This window comes from Ambystoma mexicanum, chromosome 8, assembly GCF_040938575.1.
Source record: "Ambystoma mexicanum isolate Mex_15411 chromosome 8, UKY_AmexF1_1, whole genome shotgun sequence".
NCBI classification, from domain to species: Eukaryota; Metazoa; Chordata; class Amphibia; order Caudata; family Ambystomatidae; genus Ambystoma; species Ambystoma mexicanum.
The window spans coordinates 1,143,407,615-1,143,427,976 of record NC_090929.1 but is presented as its reverse complement, the minus strand read 5'-3'; positions in this window follow the sequence as shown (position 1 = coordinate 1,143,427,976).

Genomic DNA, 20,362 nt, shown 5'->3' with positions numbered 1-20,362 from the left:
TGGTTATAGCAGCATTAGTCCAGACCTGGGGTGACATCATATAAACGTTACATCTTTATGGTTGATTCACAGTTTACAGAATCTGTTTAAACAGAGGTAGTTCATTAATACCAATACTTGAATTATTTTCTACTTTCTTCAGATAGTGATGCTTCAGTTTTTTCCCCGTCGCCCCGGCCTCGCGGACCAGGTCATGCGGGGTGCAGTATTACATTGCGAACGATAAAATGTTACAGTGTTAGCATCTCGGGTTAGCTCATACCCGACTTTCTCATGGGAACGCGCTCGCAGCGGATCTACCAGGGCTACGGCGGCAGGGATACTTGGAAAGCCCTCCAAAGGTGGGGGCCGCGCTACAGCGCGCTGAACTCACGCCATCTTTGCTGGGCAAGAAGGCTTCTAGGCCTGTCTAAACGTTAGTGTGTGTGTATGATGGATACGTGGGGGCAATGTCATCGGCGGGCAAGCCCTCCTCCACCTGGGCCCGGGTGGCATGAGGGGATGCTCGGCGAGCCATGGTCCTCACCTGGGGAGAATAATGCAGGAGAGGGGGGCCTTTAAGGCCTGTCCTCCCCTACATTTCCCCCCTTTCGTTACTAAAGTAACGAATTCTTCAGGTCTTCCAACCTTCTGCACTCTTGTTCCTCTACTATCGCGTCATCCCATGCAGGTGTTCCCTTGATGGGCATCCATGCCCTACACACCCCCCTTAAGCTCTCTCCTCTTCTAGCATATTCGTCTGGTGTGCACGTTAAATATATACAGTCACCACTTTCCTCTAAATCTACCCAGACCTCTGTGTACCATTCTAATTCCACGTCTCGGGGCTCCTTGATAGTGGTATGCCATAGCTTGTCTACTATGTACTTGTCACGGTACATAGGCACTAACCGGTACTGGGGGGTGTTATCTATTCCTGTCTGCACATATACTTCTTGTGTTGCCCTCATTGTACCACCAGAGTTGCCCATTGTCACCATCATCATTGCGCCGTTAGGGACCGCATTTGCACAACATCGGAGGCCCAACTGGCACAGGCAGAACGCCACGAGGAGGAACACCACAGCTGGTACCAGAAATTTCATTGTCATTCCAAGCCAAGAGGGAACCCAGGAGAAGATATTGTCGAACCACGTGCTGGCTTCTGCTCCACCTTCCATCTTCATCTTCTCTCCCAGATTATGTACTGCTTCGATCACGTGGGATAAGGAACCATTTTCCGCGTCTTCAGAAGGTACGAAAGTGCAGCAGGCACTTCCTATTTTTCGGCAAACACCTCCGTCCATCGCTGTCAGTAGGTCCAGAACATACCTGTTCTGCATGGTCATCAGGCGTAGAGCTCGCAGTTCTACTTTTATTATGTTGAACCCTTCTTCAGTGTCATTGGCTAACTGAATCAGTTCCCACCGTGTTATCTGGAGCCATTTTGCATTTGCCCTTGCTTGGACACTTGAAATTAGCGAGGCAAAGAATGTTTCTACAGAGCTGAACAGTCGGTACCTGTCTGGGATCTGTGCCAATAAATCGGACGAAGCTTGAGATATGTAATTTGATGCCCGTCTGTTCCGTGATAGCTCTTCTCCCTTCTCTCCGGAGGACAGGACATAGAGGTGTGATTTTGCAGTGGGAGGAACCACACCCTGGTGCATGTTCCCTGGCATCCTTTTATTTTCGTCAACGTGGCTTTCTGGAATCACCATTAGGGCCGAGTGCAGAGTGGCCATCGAGCAGCTGCCGCTCCATGCCTGGGGAAGGTGCAAGTAGGCCTGGTTCCCACATACCCAGTATGTGTCCATCAATGCGGCTGTTCCTTTTCTCATGTCTGGGATGGTGAGAGTTTTGTTGCAGTTTTTATTCGTCCCTATTGCCACTTTTCCTTCTCCCTTAAAACATAGTTCGTTCTTGATCTCACTTTGTAGCTTGTAGGGTTTTTCCATTGCTGTTACCCATGTCAGTTTGGAAATGTGCTCCTTCCATACTGGTGTGCATGTTTCTTCCATCCATCGCATTCTGGCTGGTTGGACACCTCTCAGTGCTTCCGCTTTGCACAGTACTTCTTCATCTTTCCATTTGTTTTCAGAAAACAGTGTCCCTTGTATCGCAAAAAATGGTTCTTTGAGACATACCACTCCAGCTGCTTTTGGGTAGCACGTTTTTTCAGTCTGTATAATCTTGAAAGTGACGTCGTGTGCCTGGAAGGTGTTTTTTATTCGGCATAGCGTGAGATGAAGGAGACACTGGGCATCTACAATGGGCAATTCTCTGGGCAACAACACTTTAGGTGTGCCTGATGCATGGGGAATGAGCGAGCAGACATAACAGCTCTCATTTGTCGTTTGTTTGGCTGTGGCACTCATATCAGCATACCATTTATTTGCTTGGTGGGGGTGCCGAGGGTCTTCCATTTTGTCTAAGCCTAACCCATAGTACTCATCATACCCCCTCCTGCTTGTCTCTCTTCTCCGCCTACTATCCTTGCTTCTCCTACGTCTGCTGTTTTTGATAGATGAAAAAATGGGCCCCCCTTCCTCCTTCCCACCCCCCTTGTCAAATTTCTGATATGTTTCCTTATGTTCTTTCATAGTTATAATATTCCCATCTTCCTCAATAAACAACAAGTCACTTTCTTCTGATGGGGTGGGGAGGGTGTTGGGGCTGTTATATAGGTCAGGTATGGACATTGGGCCTCATTACGACCCAGGCGGATTTCGCGGTGCTAAATGCACCGCGAAGCACGGCGGAAAGCCGTCGATAGCGCCATGGGGGTTGGCGGATTTACCGCCCCATTCCGACCTTGGCGGAGCGGTAAATCCCCAATCCCCATTCTGCCCTTCCCCATTCCCATTCTTGCCCCATAGGGTATAATGGGAGTGGGGAAGGAGTTAATTACGCCACCGTAAAATACGGTGGCGTAATTAACAACGAGGTCCCGTAGCGCCATGGTTTTCTCCGCCTGGTAAAACCAGGCGGAGAACTGCGCCATGGCGCTACGGGAACTCGTAGTACGGCGGACGGGTCCGCCGCGATTAGCGCTGGCGGAAACCCACTCCGCCAGGGTCGTAATGAGGCCCATTGTGTTGTTTTCCATTTCTGTTTGTATACCTCTTGAATCTGACAGGGCGACAGTGGGTGGTTCAGTGTAATAACCCCATACAAAGTGTGATCCATCCCATACCAGAAAATCACCTTCTTTAATATTTACACTTGTGGTTGCATTGCTCCCAGGAGCTCGGGTGATGTTACTCCCCCCTCCCCCCTCGGTCATCTCGATAGAGATGAACGCTATAAACCAATATGTCACCAGGCAAAATATTGATAGGAAGAACACAATAACACAAATTGACAATCCGCATTCGTATGAATATGTAAGTCTATCTATTAACATTTCTTTAATTCTAACAAATCTATTAGTTGCAGGCTGCCCATTAGATGCCATGGTAATTCCTGTTTGAGATACAAAAGTGCATTAAGTACAGGCATGTAAACATTTCCAAAGTTGTTAACTTTTTTTTTTTTTTTTTTTCATAAAGCATGGACGTGGGTGGGGGAAGGGTTTGTTTCCACAGACACGGGTATTTACAATCAATACTTTTAGATCATTGTATATTATATAGAAAAAACTTCTTCAAAAGAAAGAAAAATTTCAAAAAATGAGAGACCAAAAAAAACATTCAATTAAAAGAGCAAAAATAATTTTTTTTTTTTTTTTTTTTCGTACGAATGCCATGTCATCAGTTGCATTCATTGTCAATCGCTGCACATACACAAAATCACCTTCACTCATTCTGCACAACTCCACTGTCCGCTGTTGCCTGTGCCTCGTCCTGCACCTCACCTTCCACGGCGCTATAGGCTCTGCGTACGTCTGTCAAATGCACCCAGTATCTTAGGCCCTTCACCTTTACTGCCGTGGGCGTGCAAAACACTACCTCATAAGGGCCATGGAAACGTGGCGCATTCCACCTTCGCACAAAACTTCTGACATATATAAAGTCACCGGGCATTAGCTGTAATGGTTTGTCAGGCAGTGTTACTGATTCTGTTGTATTCCCCTCCTCTCTTGTAGAGGGGGGGGCTAGTTGCTTCGCTATTATGCGCGCTGCCCGTGTCAGTTTTTTCAAGTACTCTGTGAACTCCTCTCCCAATACCGCTGCGCTTCTGTGTGCATCAGAACGTTCACGGAGAGGTGAATGTGTTGTGTTCATTCTCCTTCCCGTGACGATCTCATGCGGGGACAAATGGTGGTCTTTACTTGGCTGATTGCGCAATTCGAACAGGGCCAGAGGTAGGCAGTACATCCAGGTCTTTTTGAGGGAAAAACATAATTTTGACAATCTGCTTTTTAACAGGCCGTTCATCTTTTCCACTACGCCATTACTTTGAGGATGATAAATCGAGCATAATTTGTGCTTTATTCCCAATAACGTAGTCACTTCTTTGAATAGTTCATTAACAAAATGTGTGCCGTTGTCTGAGCGAATGACTTCGCAAATTCCCCAGCGCGGGAATACTTCCCGCACTAGGAACTTTGCGGCGCCCTTCGCATCAGGGCGCGCACAGGGACCTGCCTCCACCCACCTCGAAAATGGACATACAACCACAATCATGTAGCGAGCCCCATTACATCTTTCTCCCATGTCTACATAATCAATGTGGAGCTCTCTGAATGGGCCATTTGGTTTTGGTATCGTACCTCTTAGTGTGCGCAATGTCATACCTGAGTTATAAATTTGACATGTTGTGCATTCCAATGCCAACCTTGTTATGTGTTCCTGGAGGCAAGGTGCAAACCAATCTTCTTGTATCTCCGCCATTATGTGTTGTTTTGCGTTATGTGCGGGAAAGTGTAGTTGTTGAAATGCTATTTCTAACAATGTAACTGGCATCACCGCTTTTCCTGAACTTTCTTGTCGCCACAATAAATCGGTCGGCGATTTGCTGCATCCCCTCTTAGTCCACAGCAATTTTTCTTCTGCACTAGCTCCCTCTTGCAGCTCTATTATTTCCTGTGTGGGCATCATGTTGTATCCTGTGGGGACCTCTTGGCTTGTTGTGTGGTGCAACATGTACTCTCCTACCTCACCTTTCTGAAAATATGAAGCTTCTTTGGCAGCGGCGTCTGCTGCCGCGTTCCCCAAAGATATAAGATCTGTATTTGTAGTGTGGGCTTGGCATTTTACGATGGCCACTGCCGTGGGGTCTTGCAGGGCCTCAATCAGTTCTTTCAATAATTCTGCATGCTGAACCGGTGTTCCATCTGCTCGTCGAAACCCTCTCCGCCCCCACCGTGCCAGCCCGCCGTGTACTGTTGTTGTCATGTATGCTGAGTCTGTATATATTGTCACTGCGCACCCCTTGGCGGCATGCAATGCTTCTATTAGCGCTATTAGTTCTGCTGCTTGGGCTGAATAGTGTGATGGGAGGCGGTGTTGCACTAGTGTCTCGTATTCATCTTCCTCTAATCGTACAACTGCCATACCCACATGTTTCTCTCCTGTCTCCATGTCTATTGATGCTGACCCGTCCACGAAATACAGCTCTCCCTCGTTCAGGGCATTCTCAAAAACCACCTGGTCCTGACCTTCGTCACCTGTGTACGTTGCGCAGTTGTGGTTCTGCATGTCTTCTATGGTGCACGCCTCTGTGATGAATGTGGCTGGGTTCACTGTTTTGCATCTTACTATATGGATGTTTGCGCTGGACAATATTATTTCATATGCTGTGGCGCGTTGTGTTGTCAATGTGCTCTTTGATCGCTCTAATATTGCAAAGAGTGAGTGTTCCACAAATAGTGTCACAGGACAGCCCATTACTATCGTGGCACTTTTTTCAATAGCGAACGCAGCTGCAGCTAGTGATTGCTCGCACGCGAAATGACCTTGCATTACTGCGTCTAGGGTGCCACTATAGTAAGCCAGTGGCTTGTGCCCTAACGATGTCTTTTGTGTCAGCACTGCTGTCATCAGTGTTCCTTTGCAGTGTGAAAATAAGAAGAATTCGCGCCCATAATCTGGATTCGCCAGTACTGGAGCGCTTGATATCAGCTCTTTCAGTGAGTTAAATGATGTGTTCATTTCTTCTGTCCATTCTATGTGTTTGTTTACCTGCTGGGCTTCTTTTAGTGCCTGTAATAAGGGCCTTGTGTATGCTGCATAATCCAATATCCATGCTCGGCAGTAGTTGCACATACCCAGGAATTTCTGCATCTCTTTTACTGTTTTGGGCTCCCCAACTGCTCTAATCGCCTGTGCCCTGTCTGGTATGATCCGCTTGCCATCCTTTGATATCAGCTGCCCCAAGTATAGGACCTCTGTCAGACAGTATTGTAACTTCCCCTTGTCCACCTTGTACCCCTTATTGGCCAATAATGTCAGGAGTGTTATTGAGTCCTTTCTACACTCCTCCTCAGTTTGTGCACAAACCAATAAATCATCAACGTACTGAATCACCGTGCTTTCTACAGACAAATTCCCCAGATCTTCATGTAGTATCCTGTTGAATATGCTTGGGCTCTCGCAATATCCTTGCGGTAGTCTGCAATGTTCGAACCTCCTCCCCCCTAGTGTAAACGCTGTTAAGTACCTGCTCTCTTCTGCTAAGGGAATCGAGAAAAATGCATTTTTCAAGTCAATGACCGTGAAGTGGGACGCCGTTTTTGGAATATTGCATAGTATTGTCGCCGGGTTCGGCACTAGAGGGAACTCCTTCTGAATCACATCATTGAGTGGGCGTAAATCTTGTATCATCCTCCAGGAACCTCCCTTCGCCTTTTTAATCGGGTAAATGCATGTGTTACATGGGGAGTTTGAGGGCACTATTATTCCTTGCGCTAGCAGTGCATCTATTGTCTCTCTGATCCCTTCTTCTGCTTCGCGTGACAATGGATATTGTTTTACCCGGGGTAGAATTGCTCCCTGTTTCAGTTTTATTACCACAGGCTGAACCCCATGTAGTAACCCCACATCGTGGGGGCCATTTGTCCATATGTTAGTGGGTACTAACCTCATGTCATCATCAAAAAATGTATGTGGTGCTCCTACTACTGCCATTAATTCAACTTTAGTTTTTCTGGCTGTAACTACAATGTCGCACGGCATTGCTAGTTCCATCACTATTTCGCCATCTGTCTCAGTGTCAGAAAATAGCTCCTCGTCCGATAGCTCCCGCAGTGGGATATTTGCATTTGTACACAGTACTGTCCGCCACTCACATCCTTCCATGTCAACGCCAATCACACATATTCTGTTCGCTGACACGTGTACTGCGTGTAAATCCAATGATAGCACTGACCCGGGAGCAGTGTCGGGGCTCACTATGGGGCGGAAAAGGAATTCGGCTGGAATCCTCCAATCCATCCTTTTTAGTTCTGGTACTATGAGAGCCAATGTTCTCATGCCCTCAACAAACATCTCCTCGTTTCTTGGTAACCCTCTGATCTCTTGCATGATTGTGTGGCCGTGTACTACTGCTAGTATGCGGAGGGGACATATGCCTGGTGTTGAACATACGATACCGCTTTCTGTGAATGATATTGTCATATTTAGTTTGCTTAAGAGATCCCTCCCCAGCAAATTAATGGGAGAGCGTTCATAGTACAGTAAGGGTGCTTTCACTGTTTTACCCCCCACTGTCACATCCAATGCCTCTGTGTAAGGAACTTCAATTACAGCCCCAGAGAACCCCTGCGTCTCTAACGTTCTATTAGATAACGGGAACCGGCCCTCTTTAATACATGATTTTTCCGCTCCCGAATCCACCATGAATATGAATTGCTTGTCTCCTATCTGCGCTCCTATCAATGGTTCCTCTGATGCATTGTGGGTCGTAGATAGTACTGGACACGCAAGTGCTCTCTGTGGGCTGTCCTATGCGGGGTGTCTCATTGCCCCCCCTTGATCAAAAATGTTCCCCGAAACTACTGACACCCCGCTATAAGGTGCGGGGGCAGGCGCTCCATTAGCTACTGTGGCGAAAGTGTTACCTGGCGTGTATTGCATATTGTCATTATTCTGTGGGTGGTTTTGTGTTCTGTACTGATGTCCGTGTAGTTGTGCGTTACTTCTTTGTCCTGCATTTTCTGGTTGTTGGTATTGTCCCATGGGGAGGCCGTATGGGCTTCCTGGGTGGGGGTGACCGTACTGCTCTGTCTCCTGGAACCCGTTGTTTTGTCTGCTCCTGCACTCCCTTGAGTAATGCCCCCATCTCCCACAATTCCAGCAGCTCCCCTGTGGACCTCTGGGACCCTGCCACCCATTTCCTCCCATTCCTCCATACCCTTGTCCTCCTCTTCGGCCCCTGTACCCACCTCTTCCCCCTCTTGGGGCCCACTCTTGCCACGCGAGACCTCCGTTCTGCTCTTGTTCGTTCCACTGTCGCTGGCCTTGTCCGGCCCAATTAGCTGCTATTCTCCCTTGTATTGCTATCTGCCCCTCCTCCCCTTCGTCTCCCTCCCTCATGAGTGGGAGTCCGGCTACCGCTGCTGCAACCTTCACTAGCTTTGATTGTACCAACTTCGCTTCGTCTGCCAACCTTTTCTGTGCTACTTCCCTCTCTCTTTCTTTTATTCTTTTGCAATGGTGCACTATTATGCTTTGGATCTCCGGCCACCCCTTCGCCTCAACACCTGCTATTTTGTCGAGTGCCTTCTGCACCTCTTTTGGGAGCCCTCTCTTGATGATAAAGTAAAACAGAGACGTTGACTGATGCCAGGGCGTGCCCGTTTCCGCTCTCCACATCTCCTGCACCCGGAGAATGTAATCCATAGCATCCTCCCCGTCATTCATTGTACATTGCATTACTGACTGTAAATCAGGGGTATCTGGGAACGTCTCCCGCAGTGCGTCCCACACCCTTGCTCGCACTGTATTAAAGGAAGCCCCGTCATGGCGATCACAATTCAACGCCACGCCCGGGAAACCAGCCTTAGCCCATACTCTGTCCGCTTGATCTCCTACTGCGGATACTAGTAGGCTTTTCACATCGCCTACTGCCAACGGTATGCCGGCAGTATGTTTCTCAAATGCATATATCCACTTGCTCGCCCCTCCTGACAACGGGGGCAATAATTTCATTAGATTAGCCTTGTCCATCTGGGCCCACGGTATATAGTTTGGTCTCCCCCCCCCTCTGTGTATCAACGGAAGTTGTAACTTCCCTTTTGCAGTTGCACCCTCCCCTACCTTAGTCGCTGCTGACTCCAATGACGCCATCTTCCCCACTCTATTTCTTAGTCGTCCCATCCATTCATCATCTATAGTCCCTAGCGAGCATGCACCGTCCACCTCCTCGCTTTCCCCTCCTACTGCCATACTCAACCTATCACTCTCATCCATCCCTCCTCTGACATCACATAACAAGTCCTCTCTGATCCCTCTCTCTCGTGATACATCACCAATGCTCCCTTCTACTGCTCCTACCTCTATTATTCGTGTCGGCTCTTCCTCAATTCTGAACAGTATTTCCCCCTTTTTCCATCCTTCCTCAATTTGTCTACTTTCGCTTGACGCTCTAGACGTGCGTCCTGATTGTGTAGGGGCGCACGCTGTGCGCTCACATATGTCTTTTATTCTTGAGAGTTCATCCCTTGCCACAGAAAGCCTCGACTCTAAGTCACTCGTTAGCTTTTCTATATCCACTCTCTGTGTGCTTCCCTGGGCGCGCTCTCTAGTGCTTTCGTATGGCGGGGGGGCTGTTGGTCTTTGTGGTGTAACAGTTGTGGGGGGAGGCACATAAGTAGGGTCGCTATATCCTGCTGCGGGGGCTGGTTTGTTCAATATTGGGTACAAGCTAATCACCTCCGTAGGTTGTTCTGTATTTAACTGGTCCTTTTCCCCTCTTGGAATCATGAGTGGGTTGTCTGTTGTGGCAGGCAGATCGACATTTGGTGCCGGATCTTTGGGTGGGGGTACTTCCTCAAACAATCTCCAGAGGTCTAATATCTCCTTCCTGTTTTGCCATTGTTTTCCCTTATACTTGAGGCTAATGCATGCTCGTACCATATCAAGAACGCTTTTGTCAAAAGATCCTCCCTCGGGCCAAATCTGGGGCAATCCCTCCCCTTTCAATTCTGTTACCCATTGATCGTGATATTTATTTATTCGTTCAGCGTACCCCGGTAAGCTCTTACAAATATGCGACAAGGGAGTTTCTGCCCCCATATTCTAAATCACTAGCAACGACCGTGTCCACCTCCTTTACTTTTAGTTAGGTGTAGATATATGTATCTATATCTTTATGGCACAGACAAGAGCGGACGTCTCAACGATATCACCCAAAGTTATTCACTGCACAAATCCTTTCTTACTCACCACAACTCATCCCCTTCCCATTCCCATACACTCTCATGTGATTTCACTTACAACCAATCAACTACTAGTTATGGCCAACACTCTCTAGCACCCCCTCGCGGTCAACCGTTCGTCTCCAATACTCACACGGTGCGCGCACCCCTCACAATACTTTCCCACTCACACCTCGTCTTTTTTCCTCCCTTTCCTCCCTGGCCAGCTGTCCCTGTTTTTCTGCTAAGGTTACTGTGTTCACGTCTGTACGTGCCACTACTTAATCCCACTCCTACAAAAGTGCTCCCTATTTTATAGTTCTTCTACAAGTATATTTACCTTATACCCTTTTCGCTTTCACCCCTTGCCCCGTGGAATGGAAAAAAGAAATAGAAAGAGTAGCAATCACTAAAAATATTCTCTGTGCCTCCCTTTGCCAGACACCAATAACGTATTTTTTACTTCTTCATATATTCCCAGTACTAGTTTAGATAGCACTATGCGGCGCCGCCTTCCACCCCCTTTCGGAGCTAGGTTTCCGTCACTTCTACCTCTTCACTTACTTCTTACTCCTAATGGCCATATGCAAAGAAAAGATAAAGAAAGTTTTAAGACCTGTCTTTAGTAGACACCCGTGATTCTCTCCTCTATCTGCCCACGTTCTCCTGTTCACAAGTTCCCCTCCCTCTCCCTTTATGATCGCTCGCACTCGGTACTCACGTGCCCGTCTTGAACCGATAGTCTCCGAAACTGGGTCCGTCCAGGCGGTGTTGCCTTTCTGCTCAACAGTCAGCCCCGGTTCCGGCGAGCGGTACTCAAAGGGGATTTTGCAACCGGGATCCCGTACCCCTTCTAGTTTGAGTGCGCACTTCTAAGCGTACCGGTCGCCGTTGGCGGGTAGCTTCCCGGAGCCGGCCCACCGTGCGTTTCCCTTTCTGACCGGAGATTCTCGTGCCAAAAGGGGGTCGTTAAAAGGAGTTCAGGAAAAATAAATTTGGAAATATCACGCTATCGGGGTCACCACTGAGTGGAAGCGCCCCCAAGTTAGCACGATCCTCCCCGCAAAGGGAGACAATAATGGACACTCCCGCAGTGGGAATAAGGCCAAGACAGAGTGCGGGTGAGCGTAAGTGGGAGTTTATCAAAAGAATATGGCATGCAAAGAACTCTGCAACCTCCGAGAGCGCTCTGCCTGACAATCGCAAAGGCAGGCGTATTTCTAATACAAAAAACGTCATCAGAACCTACACACTATAGGGGGCACAAGTTAATTGGGATTGGGTGGCGTCGACTAACTATAGGTGTTGCTGCAGCGTGGTTGGTCCGGGTGAGAGGACGTCACTGGTCAGCCTCGTGGGTTGGGTTGGGCCTGGCAGGCCGGCTTGAGGTCATCCGGGCGGTGTTGGTACGCTGGGGCAGCCTGTGACAAAGATGAATACCTTCCCTGACTTAGGTGCCCTAGATCATGCACATTGCAGTTACTTAAAACCCCATATCTAACTTCTACAGTAAATCTTTCAATCAATACAACACAGGAGGAATGCACCTTGTGAGGGGTCTGGTGGTCATCTGTTGGATTTACCGGTGTTCTGACGTCTGGTATTTCAGGTCGAGGGGCTGGGCTCTGGGGGCTTGTGCCGGGTGGTACATGTTTTATTACTACGTTAGAGGCTACTATGAAGGGGGGCTCTGTGTCTTGTCCCATTGTCGGGGGTAGTCTTTGTGCGGGGTCAGGCTTCTTGGGGTGGTCTGGGGGATTGTGGGATTTACGAGAGGGTGCTGGTAGATCAGTGGATTCAAACGTAAGTTTATTACCGTGCTGTAAATAACGCAGGTGGCGGCCGGTGGCCTTGGATGCTGTGTTGGGGCCTCTGACTCTCTGAAGCGGTTCCAGCTTGGTCGGGGGAGGTGGGGGAGCACGGCACAGGCCTTAGCTTTTTTCTACTTGGCAGGCTTCGTAGGGTGGGAGGGAGAATGGCCTTGCATATATTCACAAAAGGTATTTTCCTCGTGTGTTGCCTAATTTTGAATACAAAACTTTTATATCATTTGTCTTCTTTAAACTACTATACCATACATATATACTTCGAGTTCATTAAACATTTCGTTAATATATTCAGTCTGAGTACCTTTTCGTTACCTAACATTATATTCACTACAGTGTTTGATTATTTTATGTACATTAGACGTTACATGAGGTAGTTCTAGGTTATGGCCTACAGAGATTGATACTCGCCGCTTTGGGTGATTAAGAAAACATATACGAGTTCAGGTTTCTACATAAAATTGAAAGAACACTTATACAGATAAAGGTTATACGTTTTGTCGACATCTTTCTCTGTGGTTATAGCAGCATTAGTCCAGACCTGGGGTGACATCATATAAACGTTACATCTTTATGGTTGATTCACAGTTTACAGAATCTGTTTAAACAGAGGTAGTTCATTAATACCAATACTTGAATTATTTTCTACTTTCTTCAGATAGTGATGCTTCAGTTTTTTCCCCGTCGCCCCGGCCTCGCGGACCAGGTCATGCGGGGTGCAGTATTACATTGCGAACGATAAAATGTTACAGTGTTAGCATCTCGGGTTAGCTCATACCCGACTTTCTCATGGGAACGCGCTCGCAGCGGATCTACCAGGGTTACGGCGGCAGGGATACTTGGAAAGCCCTCCAAAGGTGGGGGCCGCGCTACAGCGCGCTGAACTCACGCCATCTTTGCTGGGCAAGAAGGCTTCTAGGCCTGTCTAAACGTTAGTGTGTGTGTATGATGGATACGTGGGGGCAATGTCATCGGCGGGCAAGCCCTCCTCCACCTGGGCCCGGGTGGCATGAGGGGACGCTCGGCGAGCCATGGTCCTCACCTGGGGAGAATAATGCAGGAGAGGGGGGCCTTTAAGGCCTGTCCTCCCCTACATTTGTAAGGTGTAGGGGAATCAAATGAGATCTAACTACAGGATCTTGGTTATCCGCTTTCAGCGTGTTCCACAGTCCTGCAAAGGATTTATGACCATATCCGGACTCACCTTTACATTTAACTCAAAGCAGACTAGGAGGTGAGATCACAGTTGCGGCTTATTTCATTTGAAGAACTGCTTTGTGTTTTCCTAATTCTTGCTTCACAGCGCATGATGCATCAACAAATATTCTCTTCTAATTTCAGACAAGTCGGTCTGGTTTAAAGCTTATGGGGCTGATTCATGGAAAAGAGCACATTAATCCTGCAAGGGCCACACGCCGAGAACTACATTGCGCGAGCCTGCATGCAGAACAATAAATGTGTGCCCCATGTTTTCATGGAATTTTCTGTGCAAGGTAACCACATATGCAAATTGCAGACGGAATGCCCTTGACACACCCCCACGCAGAACAAAAACAGACACTAGAGATACCTTTGCGTGCTTCCCTGGGTGAAAATACACGCACCATTCAAACATTGCTTGGGGTGCCCCACAAGCGGGCCTTCATCTCAAGGACCCTGCATGGGGGCCCCCGTAACTGTTACCGGCATCCCGACAACGTGCATACGATGAATCATAACTCGGGTACAACTCGGAAAATCTGTGTGCGAACCCTTGTAAAACCTTCCTGCACCGCACTACACTGCGTACATGCACACCTAAGTCCAATCAGATCCACAGCTGCGTACATGCAGCCCTAAATCCGACATGCAAACCCACCTCCACACTGCGATTGCTATGCGCAAGTGTACTTACGCCTGCCTTTGGGTGGTGGAGAGAAGGAGGGATTTGCGTTGGCATTTCGGAGGCGGCAGGTGGCGCAGTAAAAACCATGGATGCGCTTTGTCATGTGCATGTGTGGGAGTGCTATCGACTGCTTGCGGCCATTCCCTCGTAACGCCAACTTTTTCCCTTGTTCTTCCTCTTTTGACGAGTTTCACCCCCTACTCTGCCCACTGGGCAGGCCTCACCCATGCTCTGCGTAGTGTCTCGCACAAGGCACTCGAATGTTCGCATAGAAGTGCCGATCCTGCGTGAAGTCCACGCAAGTTAGGAAAAAAAGCTGTGCAGTCGATTCCATGAATCTACGAACAGGGTTTGCACTCAGAATGGCATGCAAATGCCTGATTTTCCACATAAATAATTCCTTGAATCGGCCCCTAAGCGTGGATAATTTGGAGAAAGGGCAGATGAGACCTCTTTGGAGAAGCGCTCAAAAGTTATTGCAGACAGCTGCAATTCACAAACCTGAATGTTGCATGGACTGATTTCAGGAGTAGCCGTCATTTGCAAAGAGATATCCAAATGAAAGACCTTATATACTGAGGAAAAGGTCATGACTGCATGATAATGGCCTTCACACACGATATTTGCAGAGGCAGAGACAAAGTGTATCAATTGGGGGGGTTCATTGTCCCTCCGGCGGCCGATAAGGCTATTACTGAGAAGTGTGGTGAAATGAAGAAGGCAAGTACATTATTTTAAGCTGCTACTCTACTCAGGTCAGAATGTTTTAACACAGTCTATGCAAGACAATATAGGCTATATCCTGGGCATACTTATTGGCTATAGGATGCCCATAATGTACTCCATGTGGTAGTGGTATTTAAAGTCCTTCTCTGAAATGTGTAAGAAGCTCTCTCTAAGTCTCCAATAACAGGCTCATTTTGGTGAAGGCAGAGGTTGTCAGGGAGTGTACTTCACTTGCAGAGACAAACATTGCACCAGTAAATTACATTGCGTGCCATTTTAATTTTATTTTCTGCACATACTTTGGAAATGGAATGTAAAATCCGAGCAATGGCTCATGCAGATACATAATTATTTCTGCTTGCATCGAATTTTCAAGCGGTGGGAAGTACTATTTTTTATGATAGTAAAAACCTGGCAGTATCAATAGGGATTCACATTAATGCTGGCAGCCCTGCACATACATAGCAGCCAGTATTAATGGTTATTTTGTGCACTGGATGCAAAAAGGCTTAGAACCTGGGATGGCTCGGGATGATGTGCTTTTTTTACAACGATGGCAAAATAATCAGCATTTCATGAAGAGGACTATTGACATTCAAATACTAGGAGCTATGGTTTGGTCGAATCACTAAACACCATGCCGAGAAAACGGGAGTAGTTACCTCTCTGCGTTCATGATTAATATTTTATATTTATATTTATTTATAGAGCGCCGCAGCCCGCAGGCAACAGGGCGCATCACAAAAAGACTAGGACAACAGAATAGAGACAGGACATTCTAAGTAATAAAGCAGTCATGAGGAGGGAGAGGTCTTGTCATTGCTAACTTATTTGAACAGCACAGTTTTCAGATTATTTCTAAACTTTAGATAGTTTGGTTCTCGTCTGAGGTGGGCTGGGAGTTTGTTCCATTTGGCAGTCGCTCTGGTGGGGAATGGCCGTACAAGCCTATTGGCTTTTTTTGTGTGCCAAGTTTTAACTATCCCTTGGTTTTTGGACCTTAAGGTCCGGCCAGGTACATATGTGCTGATTTGCCATTTCAGATATTCAGGGGCAGCTTTGTGTAGGCAGTGGTGGACCAGGGACATTGGGCCTCATTACGGGTCGGGCGGTCCGAAATTAACAGTGGCGGTAAACCCGCCGCCACTGTTAATTCCGAACTGCCCGATCCTGAGTCCTGCAGGCAGGAGGTGATCTTCCCGCCCGGTCTGATCTGGCGGGTTGAACACCTGCCGCCTGTAGGCGGACGTGGAAACACCAGCACCATCACGAGATGGTGCCAGTGTTTCCACTTCCCCATTCCCATTGAGTCCTTTGGAACTCAATGGGAATGGGGATTAACACCATTCCGCCTCCGTGACTCCCGGGACACCGGGGCTGTAATGCCCTGGTCATTCCGGTTTTACCGCAACGGTTACCGCTGGACTCATAATGAGGCCCATTGACTTGAAAGTAATTCGATCTGCAATCGACAGCCAGTGAAGGGCTTTTCTTTCCTTTGTGGTATGTTCCTTTTTCGATTTTCCAGTGATTGTCCTTACAGCGTTATTTTTGATGATTTGGCAATATTTAATGCATTTGCTACTGGCCCCCACCATCAGTGAGTTCACATAATCTAACCTGGATAGGATTATGGCTCTAGCAATTAATGAAGAAGAAGGTGTTCAAATCTAAAGCTTTCTCTGACACATATGATTGCTCAGTAAGGATTCTGCAGTAGTGATAATAGTGAAGAAAATGCCCTGCAAAAGAAGGGAAAATGTGTAGTTTGTGCCAAACATCCACCCTGTGGGTGTTGGGTTGGGAGGAGGGGACATGATTTCCAGATGAAGAGGCTTATCATTAACTAGCAAGTGACATTGTATACTGAATGATTTCTGCATAGGTTTCCATATAGAAATTCCAACCATTTCAATTGTTAAATTGATAAAAGCACGTCTAGACTTGTGAATCAACAATTCGAACTTTTGTAACTTTCCAAGTAAATACTGGAACAAAAGTTGCAAATGCTAATTTAATGTTATAAACATTTAATAATAAAGGTTGGAGCGACACAAGTTAATGGCACAGCTTCAACCTATATTGCAGAAACATGGAGGGAGGGATGAAGGAAAATGATGCAGAATATTTTAAAGAGAGTTAATGTATTTTGAATGCAGCAAACACAGGCATTTCTATTGTATTGCATTGCACCCAGGGCTCAAGTCGAGGGAACATGCGGGTGGACGGAGTCCACACACCTTTTTCAGAGTGGGACTCAGTCCGCCCAGCTAAAATGTCCTCATTGAATTTATGAAAAAAAGCCGACGTCGGGCATCAAACTGCAGTCGGCAGGTTTACAGGCCAGACACTTCACTGCACTATATCACCTGATGAAAAATGACAAACAACTAAAGGTGAAATGTCCCATTTCGGTACTGCAAGTTCCAGGGAAAAAATGTGTATTCTTGGAGTTTAAAACACGCACACCTTTTCACGTTTTCAAAAATACTATTAGAAGAAAATATCCTTTCTTAGTTTTGTGTGTGTGTTGATTTTATGAAAGAAAAATGCCATTCGTCCTGTGTAATTTGATTGGTTATGCAAAGCCAATCTAGTGAGATATGCATATTTCACCATGATAGGCAATTCCCGGGGATGACACATACGATTGCGTTTGTTGTTGAGTCCTCCCACTTACATTTTTAGGACTTGACTCCTGATTGTAGCTAGGCTCCTGCTCTCTTAGTACAACAGACAACAGAGAAGCTTTACGGTGAGCAGTCCAGAGGGGGGTTTTAACTCCCAAAAGAATGGCATTCTACTTTAAAAGAGGTACTGGGCTACGTTTGGGGTTGTAGCGTGACATGTAGAATATTGTATTCTCACAGCCTAACACTCTGCATGTTAAATCTCCAAAGGTATCAATTCCAGATGTAGGCTTTTAATATGACAGCTAGACGTGCAGGGTACATTTTCTAAACCTAAAAGCTGCCATTTGAAAGAGTGCTTTTCCTAACACAGTGAATACGTGGTCCGTGGACGGTGCTTTGAAAATGATAGGTACTCATGGGATAGAATGCATTTTTGCCTATTAGATGTGCATACAAATCTGTAATGCATTAGCTGGGCAATAGACAGGAATGGATACCGATGTATGATTTGTGTGCTGCAAAGCCAATGGCAAGTCCTCAACATGTATGCAGAAAAGGTGGGGGGGAGGGCAAAGGCAAATGATATGGAACATTTAAAAGAGGTAATTTATATACAATAGAGCAACAGTCTATATTTCTATTGTATTCCACCTTGAGTTAAGGGATTTAACACCCAAAGGTACAGAATGCTGCTTTAAATGATACAACATGAAGAATATGTTCTCATCCTACTTGATCTCTCCTCTGCCTTTGACACAGTCAACCATACCATCCTGCTCAACCGTCTCCGGGATAACTTGGGCATCACCGATCAGGCTCTGGCCTGGCTGACCTCCTTCCTCTCTGATCGACCCTCCCAGGTCCAATTTGGGTCCTTCCTATCATCTATCTTCCTCTCCACCTATGGTGTTCCCCAGGGGTCTAACCTCTCGCCCTGCCTTTTCAACCAATACCTGGCAACTGTCGCCCACTGTATTGCCATTTTCTGCTCAAACTTCCAGTGCTACTCAGATGACACTGAACTCATTTTCAGGCTGCCCTCGGCCACCTCCTCCACCTCTCTCATCACTGATTGCCTAACTGCCATTCAAGATTGGTGTGTCGCCAATGATCTTTGTCTTAATGCCAGCAAGACAGAGATCCTACTCATTGGCACACCATCACCTTCCTTTCCACTCACTCTCTGGCTGGCCCCCCTTTGCCCTCCTCCTATCCCCACCTGCGAGGCCAAGAACCTTGGTGTCACCTTTGATTCCACACTCTCCTTCTCCGCCCACATCGCTGATGTATCAAAAAAGTCAAACATCCTACTGCACCTCCTCAGAGGTATTCTTCCTTTCCTCTCATTCCCCCAGAAGCTCACTGTCTCCCAAGCTCTCGTTCTCTCTAAGTTGGACTATTGTAACAGCCTCTTTCTTAATCAACCTGCCTCTACTCTCCGCCCTTTACAACTTATCCAGAACAGGACTGCAAGACTTGTCCTTGGCCTTAAACCCTGGGATCGTATCTCTCCAGCTCTGAAATCTCTCCATTGGCTCCCAGTGGATGCAAGGATTAAATTCAAAACCCTCTCCATTGTCCACAAGGCTTTCGGGGGCCTGGGTCCAACATACCTTCAGCTATCCCTCTGCAAATACCTCCCATCTCGAGCACTCCGCTCCTCTACCTCTAACTCCCTCAGGGTCAGTCTTTTCTCAAAGAAACAAGCTGGGGATAGATCTCTGTCTTCGGCTGGGGCCTCCCTCTGGAACAGCCTCCCTGCCACTCTAAAACTTGAGAACCATCTCCGGTTCCGGAGCACCTCAAAACCTTCCTCTTTGCTTCTGACTTCTCCTCTCCTCTCTCCTGTTGATTCTACTCTCGCTCAGCACCATGCACCTGGCCACCCTCTGTCCTCTGGGCCCAAGTACCTGCTCATCTTGCCACCCTCACGCACTGCCTCCGGGCCACCCCCTGCACTGGGGTCTGTATCTGTACCCATGCAGCCCTCCCCTTTTCTTCCGGCACTTTCAGACCTACATGGCCTGCTGCCATAAACCCAGCACTTGCCACTTGCTGGGTGCACTCCCATTGTTTGTTGCCTTTTTATTTATTAATATTATTATTTTTGTTTTTTGCTTCTCATTCCGCACTCTCCTTTCGTTCCCCCTTCCATGCACTTCTCCCCCTTCCCCCTCTACCCTGCACTTGCACGTTCTCAATGTCACTGGGCCCAATAAGATCATTGTTTTTGTTCTCCCCTGTTCCCCTTCCCTTGCCTTGTCACACTCTGAAACACTTGTGTATGAGCGCGATAGAAATAAAATATCAATATCAATATCAATACGTTCACACAAACTGCCACCTCCATTAACAGCCTGCATGCTAAATCTCAAATGGTGATCAGTTTGGGATATGGGCTTTTAAAATACCAGATGGAGGTACAGGTGTTAAACCCAACCAATAGGGCCTGTCCTAACACAATGGCGGTTCATTTGTATAATTTCATGTCAGTAAAAAAGGTTGTTAAAGGGACATTGTGGTTGCAGTGCAAAAGTCATGACAAGTGCATAGTGTTGAGCAAGTTATGGTTTCTTAGAAGCCATAAATGTCAACGTTTTGGCGTCTCGCTCTTTGTGCTGCAACTATAATGTTCCTTTTTCAACGTTTTTTTCCTCTGATCTATGTCCATTTTGTCATATAACTGAGTGGAATACACAAAAAAGACTAATCAGATACTGGTATATTACAGTGCTATATTTTAACAAAACATATTCTTGAAACAAAAGTAAGGATATCAATTGGTCTCTGTCCCAGGGTGTATCCCAGGAATCTATGTCCATACTTTAAATGGTTTCTCGTACTCTATTTCTCTCTATATTTCATCCCCCATTATAAAGAGTTTTCCAAACATTGGATCACCAAATGTACTCCCCAAGTAACATCCAGTGGCATTGGTAGTCTGCAAAAGCTGATCCAGCTCTTCCTCAAGGTGAAGGGACAGTTGCAGCTTTTTCCAATACTCAAAGATTGT